This window comes from Papaver somniferum, chromosome 7 (assembly GCF_003573695.1).
Source record: "Papaver somniferum cultivar HN1 chromosome 7, ASM357369v1, whole genome shotgun sequence".
NCBI classification, from domain to species: Eukaryota; Viridiplantae; Streptophyta; class Magnoliopsida; order Ranunculales; family Papaveraceae; genus Papaver; species Papaver somniferum.
Window position 1 is genome coordinate 27986713 of NC_039364.1, and position 21242 is coordinate 28007954.

Below are 21242 nucleotides of genomic sequence, written 5' to 3' on the forward strand. Positions count from 1 at the left end.
TATTTTTTTATGAATTTTTGCATTGATTTTAATCGATTTATTATTTTTCTTAATTAATTGTGATTTTGTTTGATGGTGTATGCTTAGTCTTAAGTACTTTTAATGCACTATGCTCATGATTTATATTTAATATTTAGAAATTTATTTTTGGCAAAGAATTAGAGTCTATATTTTTATTATATGAGCTATAATTGTCTAGAATTAATGTACAAATCACATGAATATGAAGAATGGTGACATCCCAAGTCCTAGTTTCTCTGGATATTATGTCAAAAGAGGGAACCCCTTATCTGCATCAGTTTTCGCGTAACATCTATCCGCCCCCTTGTTGGAGACTTGAACTTAAGTTGTCAACTTGTTCCACCTCAAAGCGGGCGGGCTTTCCAAGTTGGAACCGTTGCGTGCGGCATGGCCATGCCATACTACTTCGGGCCTCCACAAATCTATTCAATTATGAATAGCACCGAAATTGTCATTGAGCTTAAGAATCCTCGATAACAAGTGGAAAAGTCAACTGTCCAAATCGAAATCTCCAGCCCTGTCAGTCGTGCTTGAATTAGAAAGGTCTTCCCTCGACCGCAGTACCCCTACTGGAAGCGGAAGGAATTGGAAATTTAAATTAAATACCAGTTTAGAATTTGGGGTAAAAGAAAAATGATAGTAGAGATCAAGGTAGCAGCAACCGATAAGAGTGATACTGAAATACAGTGAGTATTTCTTTCTATCTTTTTGACTTGATAAACAAACTTTTAATCATGTTTAGCCAAACAAACTACTCATACCAAAGTAAGATTAAGGTAGCGGCAACCGATATGTATACAACCCGTTTCCAAATCCAATATACAAAGGATTTTCTATTCACTCAAAAATTGTCACATCAAAATACAATTTTCCAACATAAACAAACTTTTAATCATGTTTAGCCAAAAGAATGAGCACCCTTTAAGTTAAAAGAAGGGACAAAATATGACGCTAGATTCTTACTTTGGTATGAGTGGTTTTTTCACTAGTGTATTTCTTTTTCTGTTCACCCATGTAAAGTTTATAACTTGGTATAGAGGACTGAATTGAAAAAGGAACAGGACTAGCAATATCTAGAAGGAAAGAAGATAGATGGAATTAAATTGTTGAAAGATTTCCTGGTAACAACCAATATAAAGTTACTGAACACCATCAAGTTTTTGTTCATATCATTGAGAATGAAGCTACTGAACACCATCAACCAATATGAATATATCCAATGCCGATCAGCTTGTTGCACCGTCAGTGTAGTAAAAGTGCAACCACACGGGGCAACAACAAAAAACAGCAACAGAAAGAAAAAAAGAGGGATTCTTCAGGGTTGAGGTGAAAAAGGGATTAGTCCCATATTGATTAGGAAGCAGGATTCTACTGAAAATGCTCTGTATATAATCGGCACTCCACTCTCCCAAATGAATCACGCAGCCGTGCGGTAAGCCCAAAGCGAACTATTCTTTCGCCTTTTACTAAAGAATACCGTGTGCTTGCCGTTTTATAAGCGGCATACGCCTATTTTTGAAGGGTTTCTCTTTTTTAGAGGAGCCCAACAATTCTCCAGAATAAATGTTTCTAGAAATGCCTATGCTATCAGGATCATATAGGTTGTTGACGTCTTGGAAGCTCAGAAAATTTCATAACCTCGGCTGTTTTTCTCTTCTTCCTGAGCAACCAAAATCACTTACCGGAGTAAGTTCCGTGTAAATTACTTCCTGCCACGAGTATCTTCTTTGACCACGTCTCCTGGAGTTGCTAAGGGCAAACTGCAGTTTCACAAAATTATTACTAACCATTGCTAGAGAATAGCTAAGAATGTTCTTGCCTGTGAAAGTAACTAATTCTATTACTAGTCCCACCACATTGTTCAAATCTGAATTGGGAATGTGAAGGTTATAACTGTACGTTGATGCTTTCATTATGAGTCCTCTTTGTTCTTGGGGCAATGCAACAGCTAATTAGGTAATATGTCGTTGATACTTTCATTATGACACATCTTTTCGCTTGAGGCAATGACACAGCTATTGAGGTAATATCCTAGGCGCCGCAATTTGCTGGTTGAAAACTATTTCTAAACCGCCTCCTCGGCCTTAAGTCTCGTAGGCCGTCAATTTCTGGAAGGGCTTCCTCTTATCAAAGGGTAAAGCACTGTGATGCTTCAAACTATATGAAGGTTAAAAACAACTTGGTAATTTAAAATAGAGATGACCACCATCAGTAGTCATCCGCTAATCTTCTCAGAAAACCTGCCATTAAACCCACAAAAATATGGTCAACGTTCATAGGAAACAAAGAGAACCCCCAGAGATGGATATAGCTTCCATGGTGTCCTATGACTCCTATTTACTGGAACTCAAAGCTTGAACAAAAAAACTTAGTAGAATAAATGTCGCAGTTCAGGTGTAAGGTAAAAAACCTCTCAAATGTCACCCTATTCGATCATATCGAGCCAACACTACTCCAAAGTCTAAACTGGACTCGTCTTAGTTCATGAAATCCTCTTAGTTTAGTCCCACATAGATTACTACACAGCTGAGGAATGGAAACGAGACGGTATAAAAACAGAAGTTGTAGAAGGGAAGAAGCATACCTTTCTCGGCCTTTTGGCTAAGATATCTGATATGTGAGCCATCGGCTCACACGATATTAAATTAATTTTTTTCATGGGGGAGTTCTCATCACAGCTTGCTGCTGTTGGGGTTCTCACGCGTTGTCCTTGCGTTGCACTACTGCAATGGCCTGGCGCACCCCCACCAAAACTAATGCAAACATTCAGTTCATGCTTCACCTGTGGGATTATTGTGGCAATGTATGTATGTTTACTTAGAACAACTGTCAACTTGCTGTAATGCTATGTATGCATGTTGTTGCCAACTTCTTCTTGTATCTGGATGGAATCTCAAGGGTCATCACCAGCATGTCTAATAATCTTGTTTCAGAAAGAAATTTGCTTGTTGGTATTGTTGACTGTTGAGTTTAACTCACTCTCATCTACATCTTGGAATCAAGCTTTTCTTTTGCTTGGGAAGCTGAGCAACCTAAATTACTGTAACATTCTTATTTTCTAGTAATTTTATATGGATTTGTTTTGGTTCAGTTGGGATTTACCTTGAAAGTCTTAATAGCTTCTCTGTCAGGTGGTGAGTTGAGTTTCGGGCTTTTTCCTATCTGTGTATTTTTTTTCTAAGTGTCATGACCGTGTTCATTCTTTGGTTTAATGACAAGGTTTACACAGTTCGCCGCTTTTTCTCCCATTTTCTGGGTTTCTTGCTCTTGGTTTTTCTTAACACAAATTAAGAGGTGGGCATGTTCTTCACTATTTCAATCAACACTTGTTAGCTGCACGGAACATCGCGCTGCACACAATTCTCTACCGCGCAGGCAATTTTTGCACTTTAAAATCCAATTTCAAGGGGAACAAATTGCAAGCACAGCATTTTTCAATCTCCCGTGCTAGATATAGGCCTTGTTTGGCAAAATTTATGATTATCTATTTATGATTATAGATAATCAAAAATAGACAAATGATTTTAGTATAATCATTTTTATAATAAATTTTCACAAACACCTTTATCAAATAATTGATTATCTTTAAAAAATGCTCCCTAAAAGTAGTGGAAAAAATAATGATCTAGAACTTTTTTCTAAGTTCCAGTGTTTTTTTAACCCTCTCTTGATAGTTTATAGAAAATAAGAGGAATAAACACAACTCAATTTTATTAAAAAAAAATAATTGATTATAATAATTTTTAAACAACTTTTTTCTGTTTATGGAAATAATGGATTTCTTCAATTATGATTAAAATAAACAATTATTATAATGGTTACCAAACGCATATAGAATCCATTATAATCTGCATAATGGATTATGGGATGATAATCCACTAAAATAATGGTTACCAAACAGCCCCGTAACTCCGTTGTTGGCCGAGTATGAACCAACATGATCAGTGCCGGTAACAATAATGCAAAACATAGTGACAGAACTAGTCCAATATCCCACGGTTCCATGGTTGGTGCCCACTGCTTTGCGAGCTAATCACACAGCTTTGCAGAGCAAAAACATCAAAAGGAAAAAACAATGCACCAGCGCCCACTGATTTGCAAAGAAAAAAATGGGATGAAAGAACAAAAAATGTGCACCAGCCGGGGAATCGAATCCGGGTCTGTACCGTGGCAGGGTACTATTCTACCACTAGACCACTGGTGCTGAACGTTGTCACATATCGATTTTCATTTTACTCCCAACATAAACCAGTAAATGTTTCTCCCCAGTAACATGATGAAATGCATTGGAAGAAGCTACTCTTGTTGAGCCGGGCTGCAATATTGCTCCAACCACTATGTCTGGAATATGTCTCCGACTGCAGTTCCATTTACAGACTTGCATTCAACATTCATGGTGCAGATAACTACTTGTTACTATCTTTTACCATTTGCACAATACATGAGAATGCTTGGAGGGGAAGACAAACAAGGAGGAAACAGCAGTGGAATCAAAATACGATCATGGGATATTCAACTAAATCCCCTTATGAGGTTCTGATCCCCCATGAATTAGAATCATTAGGAAGGCAACAAAATGAGTATTTTTTAGAAGCTTTGAATATTAGTCAGCAAAAAAGATACTTGGACTAGCGACTTTAAATCTTGGTGGAGGTGAATGATTAGTCCCAAGATGGTTCGCATATATGTTGCACTTCACCCTAGCAAATAAGTTACCAGCAGTACACGCCTATTTTTGGAGAGTTTCTCTTTTTGAAGAGGAACCCAACAATCTTCAAAACAAAAAATTCCGTTTCTAAGGCTTGGAGGTTCAAAATCAGCAAACACATCGATGGTTGTCAATATAATCGACACTACTAATTGTTACGAGTATTTTCCTCTGCTTACCACTTCAAAGCAAAACTAAAGTGCCTGGTAGTTTGCTTTGCTAGGCTGTTTTGGCAGTGAAATTAGCAAACCTTTAGTCCCACATCCTTCAAATCTGATCTAGGGATGTGGATGAAGGCGTTATAAAAACCAGTCGATGCAGTCCATTCAAGTTATCTTTGCGCTTGGGGCAATGACGCAGCTAATGAGGTAATAACCGAGGCGCGTCAATTGCTGGTTGAAAACTATTTCCAAACCCCCTCCTCGGCCTTAGGTCTCCTAGGGCCGTTGAGAATTTCTGGAAGGGCTCCCTCTAATCAAGGGTAAAGCCCTACAATTCCCTTAAACTAAAATTTTATGTAGTGTTTACAAAAGCAAATTAAACTAAAATTAGAACTAGGACTAAAACTAAAGCACTGAAACTAAAACCTGTGCGAGTAGATAGCTAGGAGGGAGGATGGATAGATTTTTGAATGTAAATTCTGACAAACTTCTTGGAGCTTATGACCTTCGTATGTGAAATATTAAGGCTTTATAGCTGTTTACGGCCGGGGCTGGTTTGTGACCAACCCGCGGGTTACGGGTTAATACAAGCCTAAGCTTGCGGGTTGAAATTCTTCACGGGTGGTCATTTCTCCAACCCGTGTCCGTCCCGGATAAAGCTTGCGGGTTCACGGGAGCTCACGGGTTAGCTGGTTTATGTTGAGTCAACTCGCCAGAAATCGATTTCTGGGCTATTTCCGGCCACATTCAGGCCACATTCAAAAACTCAAAATTGCAAAACTAAACTAATTTTGCATTTAAAGGATTAAAAGAACACAAATTACAAATACTAGTCATTAGTAGTTTAAATACTTTAGTTACAGTACTTCATCAGTTCATGTCATGAATCATGATGATATTTTCCACGTGAAACTGGTACAGGACAGGCAGGTGCACAACCAACAGTTGGATCCTCATTCACAGAATCTAGCATCTCAACATCATCATCCTCACCATCACTACTCATAACATCATTATAATGGTCTTGTTCTTGTAACTCTTGTTCTTGTACACTTGACATACTGGACACATCAGAGAGAGTAACCTAAAAACAATAGCACAAAATTAGAGCTAAAGACATCAGAGAGAGTCATATCATTGTTTGTACTTTATGACTTTGTGTCGAACAATAAAGATATTAACAACCACTTACTTGCATTGCAATTTGCATCCCATTCAATTGACAGTCACAGACTCATAGTAACATTATCAGTATATCACAATTCACAGTTTTACACACAAATGGAGAGCATAATACCATACACATTATTATCTTGAATAAGATGATATCCAGCTTTAAAAACCAAAACCCATTCATGGACTTGGAATGTTGGATACTCAACAAAGAAACATCAAGCAAGGAAGTTCACATAATAAACCCCCACTTTGTTCTTTCAAGGTAGGAGGTAGCACACTAGCACTAGTCAGTAGTCACTACTCACTACTCACTAGGTCTTGCCAAACATAGCATACAAAATTACAAATATACAAATACAATCATTGGAGAATGGAGAATTGAGATGAATGAAAATGTAAAGAAATAACCAACTGTAATTGTGTCTGTAACACACTGTATCCATGCTCTAATTAAAATAAAATATGCACAATCACATATTCACATACATAAGCAAATCCCTAATTAAAACCACATAGTTTGAGCCTTTGAGGCTTTGAGCTAATAAAAACATCCATCCAAGATTCTTAATAAAACATATGCACAATCACATATTCACAATCACATACATAAGCAAATCCCTAATAAAACCATAGAAAATATTAAATTCAAACCAATCTTTAATCAAGATGTTATACCTGAAGATCTTTGAGAAATTACTGCACCTGGAGGCTGGAGGTCTTCCACACAATATTAAAAAGAAGAGAACTTCAATTGAAACCTTAACAGAGAAATTGAAGAAAGGAGTTACTGGACAATCTATCAAGAAATTAACCTCTAACAATTCAAATAAAATCAAAGTGATGGAGAAATTCAAATTACCTGAAGATTAATTTGTACCTGAAGGACTTCTACATTCAAAAAAAAAATAAATTAAATTCAAACCCTAACATCCAAAAAATTGAAAACAAAACAAAAAGAAATTAACTTTCGAAAACCATAACATTACCTGATGAGTGATGAGAATTGAAATCAAAAATAGGGTTTTGAAGATACGAAGAGAAATAGGGTATGAGAAAAGGGGTTTCCCTCTTTCACTTTCAGACTTTCTCCCACACCCACAGTCCCGCTTGCTTACACAAAGAATACTCAAGAGTCAAATGACTCAAATCCTTCAAGATCGAAGTAGTAGCAGACGGAGAAGACGAAAGAACTTTCAACTTTGTCTGTGAACTTTGCCGCTGGGAAGTGCTGCGGACGGAGAAGAAAAGACGAAGTAGGGTTTTTTTGTTTTTATACCATGGCTGCATGGCAGATGAGCGAGACACGTATAGTGACACCCGGCATTATGAATGAAGTGCGGGTTAACGGGTTAACCCGTGATTGTACGGTCCGGTCCGGGTTAACCCGTTTTTTGACGGGTCACCATTTCTCCAACCCTAACCCGGCTTGTTTAGAAACCAGCCGGTCCGGGTTCGGGTTTTCACGGTCCGGGCACGGGTTAACCCGCGGGTTTCAACTTGTTTGCCAGCTCTAGTTTCTAGGCTCCATTGTTTTAATGCAATTCTGTAAAATAAAACTTGCAATAACAAAGTAATACGAAACATCAAGGATATTGTCACCCATTACAGCGGCAACAAATGTTTGTATTTTACTTGCATTACTGCAAAGAACAATAGACTAGAACACTGAATTAAGCAACTCGACTAAACTTGCAGACCATATTGATATAACAAAAGGATTCATAAGACTTAGTGCTGGGGAGAACATCACTTAAGCTTTACAAAGCACTTTATATAAATTTGTAAATATTAGTACATTACATAATCTGTTTTCTAAGAAAATTTTAAACTTGTAATATGATCATCAAACCACCCTATCACAAGTTGTTTGTAGGCATCACTATTGTGATCAAACATCACCAAGGTGGGTAGTTAGAAAAATGCAGTATGCATACCCGCTCAGGACCGTGAAAAATCAATTTGGACATATTGCCAACATAAATTTCTTTTGTCTGTATGGAAAGCCTAAGATCAAAGCTCTTTCCTTCATGATAACTGCACCAAGAAACTTACGAGCAACTCCTCGGAATACCCAGTCTGAATTCTGCAATACTTGTGCGCCAAATAAAATTAGTCGCTGCTGAATGATGCAACACCATTTTACAGTCTCCTTCCCCTCCAAGCTGAAAACATCAGTATGGTTTATCAAAAGTGATTGTAGTTGAAGTGGTAAAACGGATTCGTATCAGACTTGTGAAGAAAACAGTTTTTAGATTTAAATTTAAACAGGCAAATAAAAAGAGTTTTTCAAAGTTATAGAGAAAAACACCAAGACTAGGATTCCACCAATGACCATTTTAATAGTAAACTCTAAATAGTTCTTATGCAATTTTATCCTTAAAATCAATTCTAATATTTGCCTCAAATAAGTTTTTGAAGTAATAATTGTAATTAAAAAGTATAAAACATCAAAAGTTACTAAAACCCAACATGCTTCATCAAGTCAATTCACAATTACTCAATAAAAACTATTAATTCAATTTTAATTCGTGCAAATAATCAAATAATAATATTGCAAATAAATGTAAAAATTAGAATTATACCAATAAATTTTGTGCCAATGGCTTCCTCCGTCGTCTCGGCTAATGGGTTTAGCTCCTCATCCCAAAAACACACTCACAAGATAAATTCATGGCTAAAATAGGTGTTTTTATTGATGATTATATGATGAAATAGGAATTAGCAACGCTTTTAAAGTGTTACAGCGTCACTGTTACAAATGGTGTAAGTGCTGAGAAGAAACGATAGAATTAAAGTGCTGTAAATAGCGACACTGGGTGTAAGCTGCTGGAAAGAACGATACAAGTCGTGTGCTGTAAACAGAGACACAGCGTGTTCTGGTTTTAAGACTGATGAAGAACGACTGCCTTAGCAGGTCTGTTCTTCCTCTTCTTCTTCCTCCTTGAACAGCAGCAGCAGCAGCAACAGTCAATGGTATCTTCCTCGTTTCAGCTCTGAACTCTCTCCTATTTCTCTCTAAACTTTTCTCCTCCCTCTAAGACTCGAAAACCACCTATTTATATCTCAACAGAGTCCCTTAAATTCGATCAAATATATGATTTCTATTATCTGCCAGTTGGAACGATAATCCCTTCTCTTTTGCTTTTTCACGCTCTGTTAGCTATTAAATAGGTACCAAACTCTTCTTAAGACGTGAACAAGACTAAATACATTAATTTCCAGCGTCAAACTCTCCCAAATATCTCTCACAAATCTTTGAAACTTGAACAGCAGCGTACGTGACCTGTTTGAGCTTTGATCTCTTCTTCCGGCTTATCCAGCCCAATTGGTTGGGTTAAATTGCTTATACTGATCTTTTTATAGTCTAGGAAGTCCAGCCCAGTGAAAATTCGATGTTGAATCTCCTTAAAACTCGCTCAAATTCGAACCCCTAAAACTGTTCTTCTGCAGAGTTCTTTTCCCGCCAAAATCCAGTTTTGAAACTTTGAAGATGACCTCCCCCTATCCAGTTCCGGTCTCCCTTTAGCAGATGCCTGGAAATGGGTCACCCCTTAGTAATTAGGTTACCCCTTATCCAAAATCAAGGGTTCGTATAGCAAGTGTCCTCTGGGGCATTTTCCGCACTTTTTTCGGGGTTCCTCCGGGGTATTTCTGGGATACTTCCGGTACACTTCTGAGGCTCTTCCGGTACGTTATCAACGGAGGTCCAAATGCCACATTTTTAGCCAAATTCGCCGCAAGAGATTATTTTCCAAAAACACCTACAAATACATAAAATAACCAAATAAGTACAATATCGAGTACTAACAATATATACAAATGAGCTATATTAGACACATAAATGCGTCTATCAAATACCCCCAAACTTATTATTTGCTAGTCCCGAGAAAATCAAAACTACAAAATAAAATCCTAACTCACTGTCGCAGGCATCGTCGATTGCATTTAGCGTATGCAATAAGCCTTTAAACCCCTAGGTGGCCCTAGTGGCCGAGTTATAGTCTCGGGAGGGCTTACCAGAGATATACCCACAAAACCTGTACTCCAGACCTTAGCTATCTACGCAGAACCTTGGAAGGCACTAAAGAATCTCCTTGGTTGGCATACTTATTGACTACAGGAAGAAGTACCCTGATGCGAAATTCCAATTGCTGTACACGAGTTTGCACTCAAGCATACTAAAATTCATATAAAGTGACAGAGCTCTACTCAGATAGTTGCACTATGGACATCATATTCGGAGTCAAAACTAATCACATGGATAGATCAAGAATATGGATATAGAAAAACATGTATGGTTTTGATGTTTACTAAGTGAACGGCGTTTCCCATATCTGTCTGAAGGCCTCCGCCAAAATGAACCTATCCTAATGGATTGAGATACTAGTCTGACTAATATCAACACACTGGCATATACAAGGGTACCAGTGGTCGACTTTATTGAATTTATTCCTTTTGGTCAAATGATCTGGTCTCAATTTTTTTTTTTTTATCATCTCTTTTTCTTTTTCAACTTTTTTATTTTCCAACTTTTTTTTTTATTTTTGTAAATTTTTTTTTTCATGGTATCTCAATCACTCTAATTCACCCTAGCATTGGTAACAACTTGAATCGTGGGCTCCACCTATCACTTAGAGAAACATAGTTTAAAAACAAAATAAAATAAAAATAGAAGTGAAAAGGACTCAACGAGATATGGTGAAACTATCATGTAATTTCTAACACCTGAGCTCTGTGCTTTTATGAATAGACTCTTTAGATGTTTCCATCTAATCAGATTGGTTCCTCAAACTCCTACAATCAAAATGCTTCCATCCACTTAGATTAGTTAGTGCAATCCTCAATAGGCATAAATTTCTAGGCTCTGGAGTTTATTTATTGCAAAAAGGTGACAAAAAGTGTTTCTTCCCCACCCCCAAACTTAAATCTTACATTGTCCTCAATGTTCTAAAGATGAAATTAAAAGCATGAACAAGGAGAAACTATTACCACTGGAGGGAAAAGAAATAAGGAAGGATATTACCGTATCACATGAACGCGGGAGCCTCCCAGTAAATGCTAAATTTATACTCATTAGCTAGACATCAAATACCTCAAAAAGAATTTTCACCTTCCAAAGTCGTATACCAATAGTCGAAACAATTGTGGGTCCATAAGACCAAATAACTGCCACTAATAGGAGACAAATGGTCAAGATCAGAAAAATGAGCAGAAAGAGCACAACTTGATCTAAAGTTTCTCGCAAGACAACTGGATTTATCTGGAGTGCCCAATTGGGCTTCATATGAGTGTCTCGGCAAACAGATTCGTCCGAAAAACGGGCCTTTAACATATGGATTTTTTCCTGGACTTTATCAGGCGGATCAGGTTGTGGAGTCTGAATACACTCAAGCGATACCTCAGATGCACTAGGCTTGAGTCCCAAGTTAGGGACTTCTATTGGGGATAATTGACAATCTCTACCCCCAAATTTAGGGTAATCACTATTCTCCGTAAGACCTTTAACTATGGCTTGAATTTCCGGATCCGGAGAGTATTTAAAATACTCTAGAGCTTCTTCTAGTTCACTACCCCCAAACTTAGAGTTTTGGGTGTCTCTAGATAAACTAGTCACAATATTCCTAATTTCTAGACCATCCGGTTCCTGAAAAAGGTCAATTGCTTTCTCTGAGTTATAATCAGGTGGTTCATCCTCTAAATTCTTTTGAGGTATACTAGCTATAGGACTTATATGTTTCATATCCTCTATGGTCATCCCTAGAGTTTCCTTATTGTGTTGAAGCACGGTTACTGGCCTATTCTCATGATCACTATCCAAATTGGAAGTTATAGGCAAAATCTCAGATGGGCCTACAAATGCATAATTGGGGTCCAACTTAGGAGGATCTTTAGGCTCTTCGAAATAAGGGCTTAAGGTAGATTCGGTAGCTAGTAATGGTTCAAACCTAGATTTCCATCTATCGGTATCTAACATAGGAATAGAATCCAACAGAGCATTTACTTGTTCAATGTTGCTATCATCGTCAAAATCCATGCTAAAACGGGCTAGACAACTCTCTAATGGATCTTCCGATTCGGTGTTTGGTACAGACTTCGGAACTAAGGTTCCTATCATGTTGACCTCTTCAATGCACGTGTCATCTAGCTCAGAATGTAGCTTATTGACATTAAAAATATTCAACTCAATAGTCATATTACCAAAAGATAGATTCATAATACCATTTCGACAGTTTATGATCGCATTAGATGGCTAAAAACGGGCGACCTAAAATCACTGGTATTTGGTTCTCTGGATCAGGGACAGGTTGGGTATCTAGGATAATAAAATCCACTGGATAAATAAACTTGTCAACCTCTATGAGAACATCCTCTATCACACCACGAGGAACTTTAACGGACCTATCAGCTAACTGAAGTGTTATCTGGGTAGGTTTCATCTCACCAAGTCCTAGCTTGAGGTACACATGGTATGGCAGTAAGTTCACACTGGCTCCTAAGTCAAGCAACGCTTTCTCAACACGGTACTTACCTATTGTACAAGCAATGGTAGGGGACCCTGGGTCTTTATACTTAGGAGTAGTGGTATTCTGAATAATAGAACTCACATGACTAGCTATGAAGGCTTTCTTCTGGACACTGAGCTTACGCTTTCGCGTACACAAGTCCTTAAGGAACTTGGCATAAGAGGGAATCTGCCTAATTGCATCTAATAATGGAAGGTTGATATTAACCTGCTTAAAAACCTCCAATATATCATTAAAGTTGGACTCCCTCTTATCGGAACTAGCAGCTGGGGAAACGGGGCTCTGGGAACAAAGTGAGGCTCAACAGACCCTCATTGGTCTCTTTGAGACTCTATCAGTCTCCTCATTTTCTGGCTCATAGGGTGAACTACAGCATGTTCACTTCAGGTAAGTCGACCTTATTCAACTTTCTTTCCACTCCTAAGGGTCGTGACAGCATTCACATGATTGTACGATTTCTCTCCTTAGGGTTAGGATCAGTATGACTAGGGAACCTTCCTTCTTCTTCTCATTGATAAACTTAGCTATTTGGCCGACTTGAAGCTCTAATTTAGCAAAAGACTGGGCACTATTCTTAAAATTCTGTTTGGTTTCCTCTTGAAAATTACCCTGGCTTTTTACTAACATTTCCTGGCTTTGTGATAGCATCTCCTGGCTCTTCCTTAATATACTAAGGGTTTCCTCTAAGCTAGCTATTCTATTCTCAGATGGGTTCTGGGTATGACCTGAAGAGTTCTTAGTATAACCAAAACCTGGGGGAGGCTGAGAATTACTAGACTGGCCTTGATTCTGGCCCTTAGACCAAGAGAAATTAGGATGGTTTCTCCAACCAGGGTTGTAGGTTTCTGAGTATGGGTCAAACTTCTGACGGTTCTCAAACCTAGAGTTGTTATAGACAGCATGGGCTTGTTCTTCACTAACTTGACCTTCCCAAAATGAATTATCGGGCTCTATTCCACAACTAGAGACTTAGAGGCTCTATTAGGTCAACAAGGACCTATTTTTAGACTGACCCATTTCTAAAGCTTCTAACCTTCTGGACAAAGCAGCAAACTTAGCATCTGACGCAAAACTCGTATCTACCATATTGGTGCTACTTCTATTGACCAAGAGTCTTTTAGGGGGTTCAACACAAGATTCCCACTGTTGGGATTTTTCAGCGATAGCTCCTAAGAAGGTAAAAGCATCATCAGCATTTTTACTAGTGAACTCACCAGCGCACATAGACTCAACCATGGCTTTGGTCGAATAGTCTAAACCATCATAAATAATCTGTACGAGTTTCATATTATCAAATCCATGGTGAGGACACTGAGATAGGAGATCATTGAATCGCTCTAAAAACCTATAAAGAGACTCTCCCTCTTGTTGCACACTAGCACTAATTTTCTGCCTAACAGCTGCAGTTTTATGCTTAGGGTAGAATTTCATATAGAAGGCAGCGATAAGTTCCTGCCATGTTTCTATGGATTCAGACGGTAGGTTGTTCAGCCAGGTCTTGGCTTTGTCTCTCAAAAAAAGGGAAACATCTTAAGTTTCAAGACTTCATCGGTAAGGTCCTTTATCCTAATTGTCCCACAGATTTCCTCAAAGTCCCTAATATGAAAATAAGGGTTCTCATCATCTTTTCCTAAGAATATAGGGATCATCTGAAGAATACTAGGTTTTATCTCAAAATTAGCCGTAGTGGCTGGCAATTTAATGCATGAAGCTCGGTTGGTCCTAGTTGGGAACATGTAATCTTTCAAAGTTGCCATCGCTGGCACAACAGAAGTACTAGGGGTACTATCCTCACAAAGAGACAGATTCTCAAAACAGAAGTTTCCAAAAACAGGGCTCTCAAAAGAAGAATCTTCGAGCTCCCTGCTTAAATCAGAAGAACTACTAGGTTTTTCGCTAATCAATCGACCTAGAGTATCTCTTTTCCAAGCCCTAACAAAATCGGGCATACACTAAAAAGAATTCAAAAAGAAATAAAAATCCTAACAGGAAGGTTCTAACAAACACAGCAGGCTGACTCGACTTTACCACAGCAAACCTAAAGATTTCTAGCAAACAACAAGCATGATGGCTCCACTTAGATTGTTTCTAGACCAGCTTCTAATCCTTCGAAAGGGAATTCGTTACAATTTGAGCACACCCCTCTGGAATCAATCCGAATGTAAGTTGAATCGAGGCGAGGGAAGCTCAATGGAGCTTTGATACCCAAAACCTCACCGATCCAATGCGGCGCAGTCACGCATTCAACTCACATAAACCGTCAAGAACTTCGAGGTGTGCTTAAAAGAGTAACCAATATTTTTCGAATGATTGTCCTGTTAAGCTCGATACCCTATAGGTCTCTTTCTAGTCAATTTTAGCTTGGTTCGCTTTAGGTTTGTTTTCCTAAGGCGGGCAAGAAGGGAGCGGTGATGAAATCCGAACCCTTATCTTATATGGTCCAGTCCTTGCCCTTTACTAGGAATTTAAAAACAGTCCATATTCAAGTCCTCAGCATATATTCACCTTAAGGAGTCCAGTAACCCGCTTGCAGGAGATTCGCGGGTGTTTAGAATTTTACCTCCCGTACCAGACGGGCGAAGAACCGCTGAAGTCGACTCGGGCCACGACTCCTATGCCGTGTGCGAACCCGAGGGGCCGAGACGATATCGTAATCGTCGTCCTTCCCTGCACACAGTTTATATTTAAGGATACCCTTCCGTAGGGTTTAAAAATAAAAATAAAAATGTCCAAAAATTAATGTCCAAAGTCCAAAAAAAAAAAAAACAATAAAAATTACAAAAATAAAAATGTCTCTCTTTTTTTTTCTCTCTTTTACAAAATAAAGAAAATCTTCTTCTTTCGCACCTTTAGCTTTGCTTTTCGCTCCCAAACTTTAAGTAAATAACCACAAGCTTTGGCAAAATTGTCTTTTGCTCCAATCTTCAAAAATCTGCAAGGAAACAAAAAAAACCCAAAAACGTAAAGAAGAACAAAAATAATAAAAATAAAAAAAATCTAAAAAAAAATGCTAACTAAACACAGGTCCGCGTCGGCGGCGCCAAAAATTTGATGGTTTATCAAAAGTGATTGTAGTTGAAGTGGTAAAACGGATTCGTATTAGACTTGTGAAGAAAACAGTTTTTAGATTTAAATTTAAACAGGCAAATAAAAAGAGTTTTTCAAAGTTATAGAGAAAAACACCAAGACTAGGATTCCACCAATGACCATTTTAATAGTAAACTCTAAATAGTTCTTATGCAATTTTATCCTTAAAATCAATTCTAATATTTGCCTCAAATAAGTTTTTGAAGTAATAATTGTAATTAAAAAGTATAAAACATCAAAAGTTACTAAAACCCAGCATGCTTCATCAAGTCAATTCACAATTACTCAATAAAAACTATTAATTCAATTTTAATTCGTGCAAATAATCAAATAATAATATTGCAAATAAATGTAAAAATTAGAATTATACCAATAAATTTTGTGCCAATGGCTTCCTCCGTCGTCTCGGCTAATGGGTTTAGCTCCTCATCCCAAAAACACACTCACAAGATAAATTCATGGCTAAAATAGGTGTTTTTATTGATGATTATATGATGAAATAGGAATTAGCAACGCTTTTAAAGTGTTACAGCGTCACTGTTACAAATGGTGTAAGTGCTGAGAAGAAACGATAGAACTAAAGTGCTGTAAATAGCGACACAGGGTGTAAGCTGCTGGAAAGAACGATACAAGCCATGTGCTGTAAACAGAGACACAGCGTGTTCTGGTTTTAAGACTGATGAAGAACGACTGCCTTAGCAGGTCTGTTCTTCCTCTTCTTCTTCCTCCTTGAACAGCAGCAGCAGCAGCAACAATCAATGGTATCTTCCTCGTTTCGGCTCTGAACTCTCTCCTATTTCTCTCTAAACTTTTCTCCTCCCTCTAAGACTCGAAAACCACCTATTTATATCTCAACAGAGTCCCTTAAATTCGATCAAATATCTGATTTCTATTATCTGCCAGTTGGAACGATAATCCCTTCTCTTTTGCTTTTTCACGCTCTGTTAGTTATTAAATAGGTACCAAACTCTTCTTAAGACGTCAACAAGACTAAATACATTAATTTCCAGCGTCAAACTCTCCCAAATATCTCTCACAAATCTTTGAAACTTGAACAGCAGCGTACGCGACCTGTTTGAGCTTTGATCTCTTCTTCCGGCTTATCCAGCCCAATTGGTTGGGTTAAATTGCTTATACTGATCTTTTTATAGTCTAGGAAGTCCAGCCCAGTGAAAATCCGATGTTGAATCTCCTTAAAACTCGCTCAAATTCGAACCCCTAAAACTGTTCTTCTGCAGAGTTCTTTTCCCGCCAAAATCCAGTTTTGAAACTTTGAAGATGACCTCCCCCTATCCAGTTCCGGTCTCCCTTTAGCAGATGCCTGGAAATGGGTCACCCCTTAGTAATTAGGTTACGCCTTATCCAAAATCAAGGGTCCGTATAGCAAGTGTCCTCTGGGGCATTTTCCACACTTTTTTCGGGGTTCCTCCGGGGTATTTCTGGGATACTTCCGGTACACTTCTGAGGCTCTTCCGGTACGTTATCAACGGAGGTCCAAATGCCACATTTTTAGCCAAATTCGCCGCAAGAGATTATTTTCCAAAAACACCTACAAATACATAAAATAACCAAATAAGTACAATAACGAGTACTAACAATATATACAAATGAGCTATATTAGACACATAAATGCGTCTATCAATCAGCAACAAACAACCAGTACAGAAATTCCACATAACAGAAAGACTGATTACCATACCACTGGGATATGTCTACAGATACTCCACACCCATATCACCCAACCTTTCAAGACTTGGCCGAAATACACAATGCACAGTGCACCTATGCCAACTTTCAAGATCTTTCTTCTTTTTCAGGTTTTGGTGTCCATCCGTGATGTTTTTCAATTATGTCCAGAAAACGAAAATGGGGGTGGTTAGAATGTGATTACCAGGTAAGGCAGTAGCTTCCTTCAGAAAAGTATGAATGAACTCCATCCTTCATACACCGGGAACATCATTTTCTTTGCAGATTTACAGTGAAGTTATTCCTTGATTCTTCATTTTAAAGGGACTGCGATTTTTGAGCATGACTTGATGCAAACAAACACCAAGCACGAAGAATACACTATTTCTCTGAATGCTTGTAGAGACTTACTAGTATTCACTTACCATTATTACAAAGCAGTAGTTGATATACTATAACAAGTATCTTAGATTCACCATTACCAACTCATCTCTTTACTGACAGAAAGGCAGCAAGGTCGTATACATGTTGTCTTTTGAACAAAAATTATGTCTCAGCATAGCTTTCAACTTTTCAAGCACTTCCTTGAATGTTGGGCGGCATTTTGGGCTACTGCATAATCAAATTGCAGCTATTATTTTAAGAAAAAAGATTTTCTATTGTAAATTTAGATACTACTGTTTACTAACTGTTTTGTGGAAATGCCTAACAATGGAAAGGTTGTATGTATGCCCAGTAAGTAGAATAGTATGAAAGGTAAATTATCCAGTAAGCAAAGAATGGAAAACGGCTAAAAGTAGAGAAAGAACCATGAGAAGGAACTCAGTGATAATACACAAATGCGGAGGTGAAGTCACTTACCCCATAAAGAGTACCACGTTTGGATGCCTCAGCCTCTTCATCAGTGATACCTTGATATTTAATATGCACTTGGGCACAGAAATTTAACCAATTTTATAGATGACAAAAATCTGAAACTTCGGCAACAGATTTACAACGAACTCCAGCAAATGTATAGACCTGCATTAGAAACTTATTTAAGCAATATCATTATTTGATGATAAAACTTAGCTTGAGTTCATAAACAAACCTCTGTCTGATGGAATGTTGCATTAGCAAGTCTTCTGAATACTAAAAGTTCAAAAGTACTTTCATCACAACATCCTGCGAGAAATGGGAATGAGTTTTCTTTAACAGCTTGATGGAATATGATCCCTCTGCACCACTCCAGAGTCAGGTTGGGTAACAAATGCTAGATCCTGCAGTATCTTGTTTGCTCTGATGTTTTGAAAACCATGTGACCAGTCAAGCTCCACCCTAACATGAGCAGGGCTGTTAGATCGTTGGTAAAAAAAATGCTCATCTTTGTCTTTACCTGTCTAATTTTCTGTAGGCAGATATACCTAATCATTTTCACAATTGACAATGTAGAGTCTGACAGAAATGCTCTAATAATGTGAATTCTGTAAGATGTGGTACTCGATCAAGAAATGTAGCTTTCAAGAAGGAAAGACAAATATATCGTGCCACACCATAGACCACGATAGACAGTTGCACATGAACCTGAGATCAACAAAAAGATATTATAGATAAGGCAAAAGGACTTTGTAGTTAATAAAGTACCACAGAAGTAAATGCTTTAGCAAAAATGTAAATATTACTACCTCGCCCAATAATGTCAAATTGTTGAACGAGATATCATAATCCAAATAATCTGCTTCCACATAAAATTTACAACGAGGACTGCTACTAGTACTTCAACTACCCACACCATTCGTTCTTTCACTGTTAATAGAATAGGACAGGAACCTAGAAACTTCATTGCCACCTGCAACCTGCAGGATTTGTTGGCTCTCCCAAGACCATGATATCACTCTAGAAGTTATCATCTTGTAGACACCAGCATTACTTCCTCCGTTGTCATCAGAAGAGTCTTCAAAAGGATTCCTTGGGCATATGTTATCCAAGGAATGGTGCGCCCTATGGTCAGAGAGATCGCGGCTTCCAATGTTTTCATTTTCGCACAGAATTTATTTTTCAATCTCGATGTCTGATACAAAGTTGTGTTAATTGAGAGACACACACGCACACACACACAAGGAAGAAACCATTTACATTTTGAATAGATCGAAACTTACCAATTTTGATATCATCCAAGATATGATAGCTTTCAGCGGTTTGAGCCGAGAATAAAAAACAGGTATAGTTGTTGTTAGACCACTATTACGCATCCAACTAGAGCTGGGATAGGAATCATCTGTTAAAGGTTTTGTACCAAGAGAATTTGGTACTATGGTTTCTTGAAAATTACACAGATAACTAGACTCTGAAGCAATTGTTACACAGACAATCCCAACCAAAGTACCACTATCATATAATGGGGAACCGGTAGCAAGTACTTGAAATAGCCAGACTTGCTTATTCCTGGCAGGAAATCTCCCTGTCCAGTATTCCCCTGAGGCATTTCTTCGAAGTATTTCATTCGCTGCACTGGTATCTTGCTCCTCAATTATGAAGACATTGATATTCTGACCAAGAACTTCATATGCAGAGTAACCATAAATTTGTTCAGCTGCTCTATTCCTGCAATACCATTGTAAGAAATTCTGGTTTACTATCCATAAGCATATTTATAGGTGGAAGTGTAGTATATATGTTACGTAAATTGCATAGTGTCAACTGAAAATGCACCATCTGAGCTCAAAGTTGGAAGGAGACTAGTAAATACAATGAATGAACCCCACAAATTTTATTTGGCATCTTCCTTCACATCCCCTTATTTGTTACTTTCTCGGTTTCTTGTTTTAGGTGGTTCAGCCAAAACTAAAACACTAACAAGTAAACTATCAGAACATCTTGATCAACAATATGGAGTGCCTGACCTATTGACTGCAAGATACTAAAATACGGTCTGTTTGTGAAATCTATACAATATGTTACAACTCCTAACACCTGTACTCATTCTCCTAGGATTGGCAGATCTTGATTCCTCAGTTACTTTTGACTGAGATTCAAATCAGATCCCTGGAGTGTTTGGTGAAATGCTTTCTTTGAGGTTAGCATCTCTAGCTTCCAGTTCTTGAATCCTCTTCAGCAGTTGCTGTGCTAGAGGAATGTCCATATTACTGGGGCTAGACTTCCATATAACACATAAGTGGAACTCATAAAAGAAACATTAAGAATCTAAGATTCTTTATATAGTAGTGCTACTTATGAGTTTCTCTTTCTCAAATCATTCTTGACCCTTCATAACTTGATGAATTAATCGTATTCTTTGAAATTCCAAGTTCAGAGTTCCAACAATCCAAGATTAATATCACTACCAGGTTTGGGCATTCTTATCAGTTTGCCTTGTGCGTAATGTGGTTTTAGAAGAGACAGAAACATACGAATACATTATTTAACAAAGGCCGGTCTCGCTAGCATATGAAACAAGGTTGTAATGCATGCACTAATGTACTAAGAGCAACTGCAGTGGTGCGATCAAAACCAAAGATCAAAGATCAAAAAAAAGATCAAATTTTGGGTTTAGTCCGTGTTGTCACGTAACGGTGGCGATTAAAATTTGGTCGCGCGTAATTTAAAAATCCGCCCCAAAAAAATTTCATCGGGCGTATCTCAAATGTCCGCCCAATCAATCACCAGGCGTACTTTAAGTTTACGCCTCATTTTTTTTTTTTTTTTTTTTAATTTGAATTTTCATCGGGCGTAATTTAAATCTCCGCCCGTTAACAAGCGTACTTTAAATTTACGCCCAGCAACAAGCGTACTTTAAATTTACGCCCGACTATATTAGGATTTGGTATTTGGTCGCGATCAAATATGGTCTGGAATTTGATCTTTGGCTGGGATTTGATCTTTACTCCGTCCCACTGCGTC

General features: G+C 37.9%; 1 long non-coding RNA gene, 3 other non-coding genes and 1 pseudogene across 4 annotated transcripts; 4 read left to right on the plus strand and 1 right to left on the minus strand.

The window, feature by feature from the left end:
- Window positions 1-1443: 1443 nt before the first annotated feature.
- LOC113300675 lies at window positions 1444-1564 on the plus strand. Its single transcript, XR_003335882.1, has one exon. It is a non-coding gene; the product is annotated as a U5 spliceosomal RNA (small nuclear RNA).
- Window positions 1565-2009: 445 nt separating this feature from the next.
- On the plus strand, window positions 2010-2163 carry LOC113300666. The gene has a single exon (XR_003335873.1). It is a non-coding gene; the product is annotated as a U4 spliceosomal RNA (small nuclear RNA).
- Window positions 2164-2601: 438 nt separating this feature from the next.
- LOC113300947 lies at window positions 2602-2768 on the plus strand (annotated as a pseudogene).
- A 2294-nt stretch (window positions 2769-5062) lies between these two features.
- Window positions 5063-5218, plus strand: LOC113300656. The gene has a single exon (XR_003335869.1). It is a non-coding gene; the product is annotated as a U4 spliceosomal RNA (small nuclear RNA).
- A 12391-nt stretch (window positions 5219-17609) lies between these two features.
- Window positions 17610-18531, minus strand: LOC113296802. Its single transcript, XR_003333148.1, has 3 exons — window positions 18454-18531; window positions 18225-18383; window positions 17610-17975 (listed from the first exon to the last, which is right to left on the minus strand). It is a non-coding gene; the product is annotated as an uncharacterized LOC113296802 (long non-coding RNA).
- Between the last annotated feature and the right edge of the window lie 2711 nt (window positions 18532-21242).